We start from the raw sequence: 10987 nt of genomic DNA on the forward strand, positions 1-10987 counted from the left end.
GTGACAGTCTCATGACTGCAAACACTGCTAATCCACCTCATTTGCTTGTGCCGCACCTCTTTAGATCTCCGTCTGGTGGCCGGGCAGAGAGGTGTTGGAGTTGTCATCCTTTCCTGTTCTATTACAACAGCCGGAAGAGATGGTTTGAATATAACTGCACTACGGCTGAAACAATTAATAGTGATCAATCGACTAAATTATGCAGCTGTCAACTAATTTAGCAATTGATTAATCTTTAACTGGAGTATGCAGACTCAAAAAAAAAAGTCCAGTTAGTGAGAGAACAACATACTCACATGAGTGATTAACCCAAAACTGTAAAAAATATATATACATATATATGTAGATGCATCTTTTATTACAAATGATCAACTATACGCTGAAGAAATTTTATTAAATTTTAGGCATTAAAATGTTTGGGTTTTTTTTTCCATCCATACTGCCTTCAACTGAACCTCGACGCGGATCGCTGCTCGCATCCAAAATGATCAGTGGCCCACGATCTTTGATCCACTGTCAAAAGTGCAACTTGAAAATGAGTCGACCTAAACGAGGGTTTTAAATTTTCATCATTCCCTTCCCAATCGAACAGTCTGACAAAATACCCTGGTGTGAAACGGCGTCTGTTTGGCAACAGACGACCCAGGTGGTTTAGGTAGGAATCAGAAAGAAAACTGTGTAGAAAAGCACTTTGTGTTCTTCACGAAGTACCTGCGGCAACAAAATTCCGCTAAGCTCTTTAATAGTTCATTAATGACCTACAAAACAGAGAAGCGCAGGACACACAGACCTTCTCCAAAAACCGTAACAGAACCCAAAACCAGTGAAAGGAGCTGAACAGAAAATGGTGAAAAACCCCTCTCTTAATATGTATCTCAAGATCGAGTGCTGCGCCTTTCCAAACAGAAATTACACAAAGTACTAAGAGCATAAGTGCCAACAATTGTGCCACAGATTTTTAGATATTTTCTCAATGATATTTTCGCATTTATAGGCTTCATTCGGTTATTCCACAACTTTTCCAGGGAACTATCGGCATCATACGGCGACACGCAGACAGAACGACCTGCTCAGAGTTTTAACACTTCAAAATTACAGAAACACACCATGAAAAGTCAAGAAAAATCCACCCTTATCAGATGAAACGGCAAAATAGTAAGCAATCCTTTCCTGTGCCGTTTTGTCATATTCCCCTCACACACGCACGCACACACACACAATAATCCTTAATCCTCCAGCAATGAGAAAAATGACAAACATATTTCCAAGAGGCTTAAGGTGTCAGGCTGTGCAACAACTGTGTGATCAACAGTCCTGCACTCTATCGAGCTCTTCTTTTTTTAGTCGATTTTGTTGCACTTTGGCACAGACCGTCATCTCGCCTGTCATTAAATCAGAAATGCAATTAACAGAACTAGGGAATCGGGATCTCCAATCTGCTCGGAGAGAGGAAACAAACGAGTTTGGTTGCAGCATGCATCAAAATGTTCTAAATATTCCCAATAAATGCAACGCAGACGTTTTCACTCTCACGGACCAGAGATTCGTCGAATATCTTCGATTGTGCACTTGGAAAAAATTAGGGAAAAAAAAAAAACATCATCCAAGGCTGTGTCCGATTGTGGTGATGGGTGGGCAAATGGAAATCAAAAGATCAGCCCCATGATTAAAAGACTAAAACACAACCAGCGAAAGTGCTGTTAACACAAACGATTATCCGCAGGCTGTGTTTGCCCGTAGAGCGGGTTTTTGTCAACGTCAGCGTGGAGCAGCGATGTATCGGCGTGTTCACAGGCTGAATACCAAGTTCATTTTGTGACAGTGCCAGCCTGTGATTAGCCTCTATAGAAGCTAACAGCCAGAGAAGCTAACTGCTGCTAGTCCTGGCTAACAGAGGATGTGGGGAGGAATGTTGACTAACGCCAGAGGAAATACATGAATAAAAACAAAAATTAAATATTCCGCTTTTTTACGTATCTTGTTGTGTTAAGTAACCAGCTGGTGGGAGTAAAACCCCGAGTCTTAAAAGCCTGCTGGGGGACGCTCGCTGTGTGGCTAGGCTGCTAATGCTAGCTAGCTGCGAAGCTACGGAGTGACCGAGGCGCCACCTCGGTGTGCCGCATAACCACCTTTCTCGTCCGCTCTGCGAAAAACGAAGCCGTGCGGGATTCCCGGTCCACCTTTTAAACGCTGTCCTCATGTCCACGAAGGCTCCAACGCCGCTGTCGTGACCGGCTGCGGGTTACTGGGGGGTGGGTGGGAGTGGGCAGCCCGGCTCGGAACCACAGAGCAGCGTTCCGGCCAGCCGAGCTACGCCGACGTTGAGGAGGATGTTGACGAGCAGCCGCTCCGCTCTGACGGACCGCAGCGACGGACTGACTGAGCTGCTGCTGCTGCTCCGCGATCCAGCATCAACTACTCAGCCTGCCTCCTCCGGTTAGGGACCGTCTGACTAAAACGAGGCTGGCACAGTCACAGAGAGACCACAGGGCTCCGTGATGTGCAGAAAATGAAGCAGTGACCTTCCACCATGTGCAAACTCTAAACATTCACAAGACAAATATATCCCGTTTGAGGAGCCGTGCTTTATTTAGCGGTAAGTAATTAGAGCTGAATGTAATGTACCCCAGGAAAACACAATTAAGGCGCAGCAGAATCAGTGCCGCCATTACCTGATAAGGGGACATGCTCGTGGATTGTTTATTGCTGCAGGCCAAATATGATTTTAATGTTGCTTGTTTGTCTGAGATAAGCTACTGCGAAATTCACTTTAATAAAATGGAAAGTAATTGCACTGCTGGTGAAGTTGTCACAGTGTGGGTGTGCTGTACATTTGTGCCTGTACTGTGGGTCTACTTGTCTTTCCGAGCGTGTTTGCTTTGGGGCGGTAGCCCAGGGCAGTGATATTCGAGGGGCGACATTTTGTTTATTTATTTTTACGTACGGCGAACGTTTTGCAAACATTACACCTTATAATAAATAGATGGTGTTTTTAGAAATAAATATAACAAAATTATCTAAAAATAAATAATTTAAATATTGTTTAAATAGTAAGTATTTAAATAATAATTAAAATTGATTAAAATTAATAAATATAAATACACTTAGCTTATTTAAATACATAAATTTAAATATTTAGATTTATGATTTTAAATATTTCATGAATTTAAATTCATTAAATATATTTAAATTATACATTGTTATATTTAGTATAATATTTATTTAATATATGATGCTGTTTTAAAGCAACCATCCATCAATTTATACTGTGTAATGTTTAGATCTGTGTCTGTGATCTGTAATTTGAATGAATAAATATATATGTTTTGTATTTTGTTTTGATAGGGTACCAAAACTGACCCAAGCCCATGGGCACTTATTCTTCTTTATGCGGCTCTGGATGCATCTGAAAATGATGTTCAGATTCAGTTAAATTCAAAAATACTTTGTTTATACCAAAGGGAAGCTAAACTCGAGTCATTCTGGCGGGTAAAATCTCTGGTAGCAGTCATGCAGCGACTCTGAAGAGGCCTCTGACTGAAGACTGTTGCTGTTAACCAGTCTGACGACAGTTGAATTTTCGTTAGCATTTCCTGGATGACGTCATCAGTTGTTGGCAAGCACCGCTAATCCAACTCCTTTGCTTTTGCCACTCCGCTTTAAATCTCCGTCTGGCCGTATGGTTAGAAATTCGGGCAGAGTTGCAGACATGACTCTAGACCAGAAATAAAGATTTGCATAAACAAACATGTGAATTAGACCAACATGTCCTGGATTTTAATTTCCTCTCTAAAAACAAATCTGTTGCAATTTCCTATGACCTGACAAGTCACCTGCGACCAGGATCTATTAAATCACATTTACAAACTTTGATGAATGGATGGCTGTTTTCCTTCCATGCGTAAAATCGTTTCAAAACTGATTTTTGGACGACTGCCGTTTCCAAACTGTTGCTCCTCCTCAAAACAAAATGGCGTCAAGCTATAGATTGTGTCACACACAAATCTGAGCAAACAAACAAAACAGATCCGTTGTCTTTAGTGGTCCATTCGTCTTGTGCAGGAGGATCGGCGTCAGCAGCAACCCTGCGGCAAATTGCCGCGTTGCATTTAAATAGATTTTCTGTGTTCTCAGAATCCCTCAAAACGGCAAACCATAAAACAAAAGTCTCTGTGGTAATCACGAGGCTCATCACTCGGCTTCATCAATAGCCTCTTAAAAGGAAAAGAGAGAGTGCATGCTGTTTACTTTGTTTCTTTACTTCATCTGTTGAGGTCCGCACAGCAACATCTTCATTAACAAGAAAGCGGCGCAAACATTTTTCACTAGCGAGCTTAATTTTCCAATTGTACAAATCCCTAACAAATAGAAAGCCGCCTTACTGGTATAGAAAATAAAAAAATAAAAAAAGAAAAGAATCGAAATGGCTGGGGAAAGTAATGTAATTAAGCTATATGCATTCTTCCTGCAAACTGAACCTTCTGGATCAATACGCTGTGAAGGTTTTGTACTTCAAATTGACAAAACTTGGCAAATTCAGTCTGTTTAATCAAATGTAGTGTGGGTTGAGCAGCCAGGCCAGAAATCGTCTTGCAAAGCAGTCGCCCCACTGAATTTCTTCTTTATTTTTTTCACATTTTGTCCAAACCCTTCTAAACCTTTCAGTGTGTTTTTGAGGGGGTGTTATTTAAAGTGCTAACCTAACAGAAAACAAGATAAAATGGAAGGAAAGTGAGCCATGTTTTGGGCTCTTACAAATAAAAATCTATAACAAGTTTATTCACTTACTGTCAGCATTCATTTAAAAAAATAAATATATTTTTTTTGTGGTCAAGCAGATGTGAAATCAAAATAGAGATATTAATTTTGCATACAGCACATACAATATCCTGAACAGTTTGTACATGATTGACAGCGCTAAGACCCTCCTTCTGGCTGTGACTGGTTGTTTTTGATTGGAGCGGTGCATATATATATATATATATATAATATATATATATATATATATATATATATATATATATATATATCATATATATATATATATATAACTAATAAAGTGAATTATAAAGGATAAATAAAATTATCCTTTAAAAAAAGGTTTGGTTGAGACCAAAACTCCAAACCGAAGACTTTTGTCACCCAGTTTATGGCAGAAAGAGAAAAAAAGACGATAAATCGTGAAAAGAGAAATTATAAGAGTTTGTCTTAACCTATCAGGCAATTAACTGATTTGTTGATTATTGTGACAAGCTTAGTCATAGGACACTCTGGAGGAGCTGCAGAGATATCTAGCTAAAGTGAAATAATCTGTTGCCAACAGGATGACAAATGCATGCCTTAGTTTTCTGAATTCCCCTTGTAAAAAGTGTTGGAAATAATCATTTTTGCATTAAAAAAAACATTTAAAAAGTGCAAGTACTTTTCCAAGGCAGTGTATTGACCCCTATTGTATCCTGTGATTTTTTTTGTGTTTTTGGCAATGAGGGAAGTGTCAGGCGTCACCATTATCTTCAGGAGCGTTTCCACCACTCACCCAGCAGTTTTCAACTTCGCCCTGGCCAAGAGCACAATCCCAGCCAGGAGCTTGGCTTTCGCCACTAAAGAAGGCTGTAATTTGTCAGCAAACTTCAGCAATGACACTTCTTGAGCTGGCTGACATGTGTTGCAACTTGGGTCTGGGCCACAAACCTTGTTGAACCACAAACGTCACGCACCAACAAAGGTGACCATGTTTTGTTCTGCTGCTCTGCTTCTCAGAGCACTTAAGTACCGCTTTCTCAGTCTGTTGGTGGGGGGTGAAGAAGAAAAAGAAAGAGTTCAAGAGGACCACATAAACTTCAAAACCACCCATTCAATTTAAGTATATATACTTTAGATAACAGGTAACCGGAAGCAAAATCGAGTGTTTTGAGCGTGAGGAGTGTGAAGGGAAAATGCAGCCAGTGTAGCACAAATGTGGCCATTTAGAAAAGATTAGCAAACCATTTCACAGTCTAAAAGCTCCTGCAGCAACTTTCACTGATAACGGAGCAAAATGAGAAATTAAAACGATCTGAAGTTCTGCTGCAAAAGCAGCACCTTGAGGTTATTCATGCCGCACTGCAAATGAACTTTCCCTGCAAAATTCAAACAGAGCTCACAAAGGCGGGGTTAAATGTCAAACCCTCTCACAGTCTCAGCTCAAACGCTGCAGAAGAGGGAGGCAGATGTCACGGTTGGACCACAGGGACGCAATGGGGGAGTGTCCCGTCAGTTTGTCAGGATCCATTCGAATTGTCCTAGAACTACAGGAGGGTTTTCAATTGAACTTGTCCTCCAATGGGAACTGCAGTCTAAAAGACATTCAACCTATACAACCTAAAACCTCAAATACCTGGTAACACTACATAACATGATAGAAAATGGATAATAAAAAAAACAGACAGCAAAGGTCCTAAGTGTTCCCTGATAGATGGAAATGTTGTTTGAAGGTTTAAAGTTAAACAAACAGCGGCTATGCCAACAATTACCGGGGACGCAGGTGATCACAAACAAAAAGACCCGCAGGAAGACTTGGTAGTTTCAGTTTTCACAGTGCAGCGCGCACTAAACCCTGGAGGGCCAAGCAGGAACACCACTACTCATCTAAATGTGGAAGACAACCAGGCCTACCTAACCTGCCTAAGCTGTCAGGACACGTTAAAAAGAAAATGTAGACAAATCAGCTCTAACTTGTTCCAAGTAAAGAAGAGTTGGAAGTCTGTTCCGTGGAGAGTACAAGCAAACCTGAAGCCTTTGGAGGAGAAACAGAATACCAGATGAGTCCAAGTCTTTTTGGCTTGTTGACCAACATGTCAACCTCAGATACTTTGTCATTCTCAAACTACTCTGTGTGTGTAATGCACCTGCTATCATTCGCATCGTTTGCAATTAGCTCAAATCATACCAGTTTCATTTCGGTTATTGATTTTAACCTTACAGGAAGGAGTAAAAGAAATATTGGCTTTTGAAAGGCAGTGTGGCATTTGAGTGTGCCACATTATTTGAACAACCTGAAATAAACACCAAATATACAGTAAGCAAGTGTGAAATCTGATGTGACAGCAGCCGTCAACAGGAAGACGTTGAGTAACGACTACAAAAACAAAGACGTTTTGTCTGTGAGCGGTAGTTTGAGTTATTCAATGTTAATGGATGGAGAGAATGAACTGCCTATTTTCACAACTCAGTTTGACTTCTGTTTGATGACACTCTTTAAGGAGGCAAATACTTTTTTCACTCCACTGAATGCCTTCAAAAAGGTGGACTGCATTCGTTTTGCTTTGTTTTCAGACGTCTTGTGATGAACGGCGCATTGCCGTCGCCACGCACCAACCTGTGATCTCCTCTGACATCGACAGTGACAGCAGCGCCGTGCCGAGTTTGGCAACATCGGTTCACTGAGTTCATCAGCTCGTCCTCAACTTCGCCACCCGATGGGGGATAGCAGGGTTTACAAGTCAACCCCGCCGGGAGTGAATTAGAGGTTTGTAGCGAGGGGCTACCACAACGAGTCGCACTCTGTGCCCTAATATTGCCGCTGAGATCTGATATATCACTGACCGTGTTCAGAAAGAGCTGAGCGGTCACAAAAAGGCCGACGGTTTCCGAGTCAGAGACGAGCTTCAGTGAGGGACGGGAGGGTGTCCTTCACGTCAACGCATCTTTATTCATCACAGTCAGAGGGATGGATTTCTGGACTGTGAATAATTTATCACACATTTCACCCACCACAGACGCAGCAAAGAGAGAGAGAGAAAAAAAAACTAAACACGGCGTCTTCTTTGTGATAAATAGGGAGGCCAAGCTGAGAAAAATACCACAGAAGTATGACCAAAGACGAAGATGCTGTGAAAGGAACCAACTGTGATCAACTCTTAACTCTGAAGTCTAAAGATGGTGGAGTATGACAGTTTTTTTCTCCCCCTTTGACTGAAGTCCTGCACCTGTGGGAGTCCGCCTGTCAGAGCTCAGCCAAGATCCACTCTGACCCCAGCCTCTGGTGCACAGGAAGTGTGCGTCCGAGGCTTTAATCCCACGCTCCAGCGCTGACAGCTGCATACATTGCTGCGAGGGAACTCTGCTGCAACGCTCCAGTTAATGGTGCGATGCGCGGACTCCGACTCCGTAAAGAGGAGAGGGACTGAGAGCATCGATGCTTTTTACCGAAGCAGAGCGTGAATATTTCTAAAGAAATTTTCGCATTTTTGTCCTGCTATGGCCACATAGCAGGACAAAAAGTGTGTTTTGTTGAAGCGTTATGAGACAGACCAAAGTCAAATGCAAAAATTTTAATTTTTTTTTTACACTTTTACAAAGAAAAATCTGAAAAGTGCGGCATGAATCTACTTTTAAACCCAGCGGTAGTGGCTTGTAGAATCCCCGTTGTTGCTAAGAGATTTGGGGTATCTCTTAGCTTGCCTATCTAGACTTTGCGAAATCTTACCCGTTTTATTTGGTACGTGTAAAATTTCTTGGTCGGATTGGAATGGATTTGGATTAAATAATCCAATTGCATCTTTTTTTTATGGCCACAAAGTGAATCAATCCGATCATGACGTGTATTTTCATGCAGAATAGGCAAAGAGTTGAAAAATATCCCTGTAAAAACACAGAAGTTGTTCTTCTGCACTGAACATAAAAGCAAAAATGCATTAATTTGCTCATTGTGAGTCTTCTTAGAACCCAGAATGAACCTGTTGATCAATCGGCATAAACCACCCCTTTGATTACAAGTTCATTCTGATTGAGCTGAATTACTTTTATCAAAACATATTAAAATGTGCTTCTCGCCACATTGAAGGACAATGTTCAGAAATTGAGCACATCTCCAGGCCTCCAGGAAGTTTGTGACCATTTTAGCAGCTTCATTTTACAAAAAAAACAACAACAAAAAATCTCTCCCTAATCCAACAAGTGTATGTAATTTATACGAACTGAAAAAGCAAGACTGAAACAGTGTCTGCATGCATTGCATGCTTTGCAACAAGCAGCAGGAGTAACCAGATTTCTCGCCTCCACAGCTCCGGGTTGAGCGGACTCAAACTTTAGCATCAACTATCAACTTTTCATACCCTTCTAGGAAGCTCATCAATTTTTAATTGTGAGAGAGACTCACAGCGTTCACTCAAAGCAGGCAATAAAAGTACATAACTCAAGGTTGCATTTGTAATTCTGTTTTCTCGCTGTCTGGCGGCGAAATGAACAAATCGTTCATGCGGGGACAAACGTTTCCTTTCGTGGGTTCAGGAAGAAGGCTAATAATCTCGCTATGACTCAGGAACCTGAACATGCCATGTGTCTTGTGTATCCCTGATCAATACCCGTTTGATCTGCGGCTCATCGATTAGTCGAGCTGATTAGGTGCTCATTACCCCACCGCAGTCCGTTTTGATTTTCAGTCCAATTAAAACCGACTCCCCACTGCTGCTGTCTTTTGACCGTGAAACTGGCTTCATCCTGTGATCGATGGTTTTCTTTGCACCAGAGTTCGACGAGAAACCATCTTGTCCAAAAGAGTGGATCTTGTGGATTAGCATTCAGAAACATTTCCGAGTTTCCCCCAAAGGTTTGCCATTGGTCAAATTTCTAACACGTTTACGGCTGTTTCACGATGTACTGGCCTATCAGTTCGCTGCACACCATCATCGACTCTTGCTTACTCCTGAGAAGACTTAAAGATCCAACAATGCCAAAAGACAAACGCTCCCAAAGCATTTTTAAAAATGTTGCCCCAACAAAAGCAGTTCTGCGATTGGCTAGTTGAGTTGCAACCCTTTTTGAAGCCACCAAACAGGAAGACGCCCCAGTGTTTTGGCCCAGACGCACCTGAATTAAAGGGTTAAATGATCTGATTCGGGTATGGTGGACGGTTGTCCTCACGGTTTGGCGTTTTACATCCCTGCTTTAATCTGACCAAAAATATTAGCAGTGTTTCTCAAATTTAGCTTTTTGAAAATATGGTTACTTTTGGGAGAAAACACAAGAAAGCATTTCATTTTATTAATCAGGATTTACACAAGAGGTCCTGACATTTTCTGAGAAAATAATATACAAACATCCATATTTAGTCTGAATGAGTCATTTTTAAAGTTTTATTGGGGAAGTGGAAATGAAGAAAACACTGCGGCTGACTGCAGCTGATTTTGTTCTTGATTACCTCTGCAAGCAAATTTCCACTTGTCTTTTCATTATATTTTTGAACCTTTTTAAAAAAAATTTAATCACACCAGTGGGGCGTCTTTTTCGCTACATAGTGGAACAGATGTAGAGGAGGTAGACGTGAGATTGTCTCTCAAAATGTAAATTTTGGGTTATTTAACGACGACACAATGTAAAATAACAGAAATTGTGTTTAAGGTATTCCCATAGTCCTCCCAAGTTTACATACGATGAGTGAAGCCAGTTTTAGTCAAACAACTACTTTTGAAATTGTGACAGCAGAAATTGTCAGCGCCGGTATTTTCAACCCCACCCTACCTGGAAGATCAGAAAATGAGAAAACTAAAAGTTCTCCTCAGAACTGAAATGCGTTGCTGTTCTTTTTGCTGGCTCGTCTTATGTGCAACCCGGCTGATCGCCGCCTTTTAAAAACACTTGATCTCCAATTAGGAAACTGAGCTCATCGTGTTGCTCCATCAGCAGGGTCCCAGTGAACTTAGACTCCGGTAACTTCATAAAAAGAGGCTTTATTGGCTTTTACCAACTGCTCTTGTTTCCAGAGGGAGCTGGTTAGCTCCATTTAGAGCTCTTTAACTACATTACTGTCACGACCGTGGCCTGGCCTCTTTGTTTGTAATCTGGTTACACAGTGTTCGACCTGAATGACCTGCAGTCACTGAGTGTGAAGCCTTTTTGTTACACACAGACATGCACATATGTAAGCAGAGCCACACACAGTGCCTCGCAGTAGTTGCAATAGCCCTTCAACTTTTCAAGGGCTTGTCAGGGGACAGTGACATTTGCC

The 10987-nt window shown here is 41.4% G+C and overlaps 1 protein-coding gene across 3 annotated transcripts in view; it reads right to left on the minus strand.

Annotated features, from left to right (window-relative positions):
* man1a2 (mannosidase, alpha, class 1A, member 2) overlaps positions 1–2392 on the minus strand; it is a 109413-nt gene extending 107021 nt beyond the window's left edge. For 2 of the 3 annotated variants that reach the window (XM_055031717.1, XM_055031719.1), the window contains exon 1: positions 2130–2392. The gene's annotated coding sequence lies outside the window, so the exon portion shown is untranslated. The remainder of the gene's footprint in view (positions 1–2129) is intronic. The other variant, XM_055031718.1, reaches the window with a different exon arrangement.
* Positions 2393–10987: the final 8595 nt, after the last annotated feature.

Source organism: Poeciliopsis prolifica, unplaced genomic scaffold, assembly GCF_027474105.1.
Source record: "Poeciliopsis prolifica strain line A6 unplaced genomic scaffold, Auburn_PproV2 SCAFFOLD007, whole genome shotgun sequence".
NCBI lineage: Eukaryota > Metazoa > Chordata > Actinopteri > Cyprinodontiformes > Poeciliidae > Poeciliopsis > Poeciliopsis prolifica.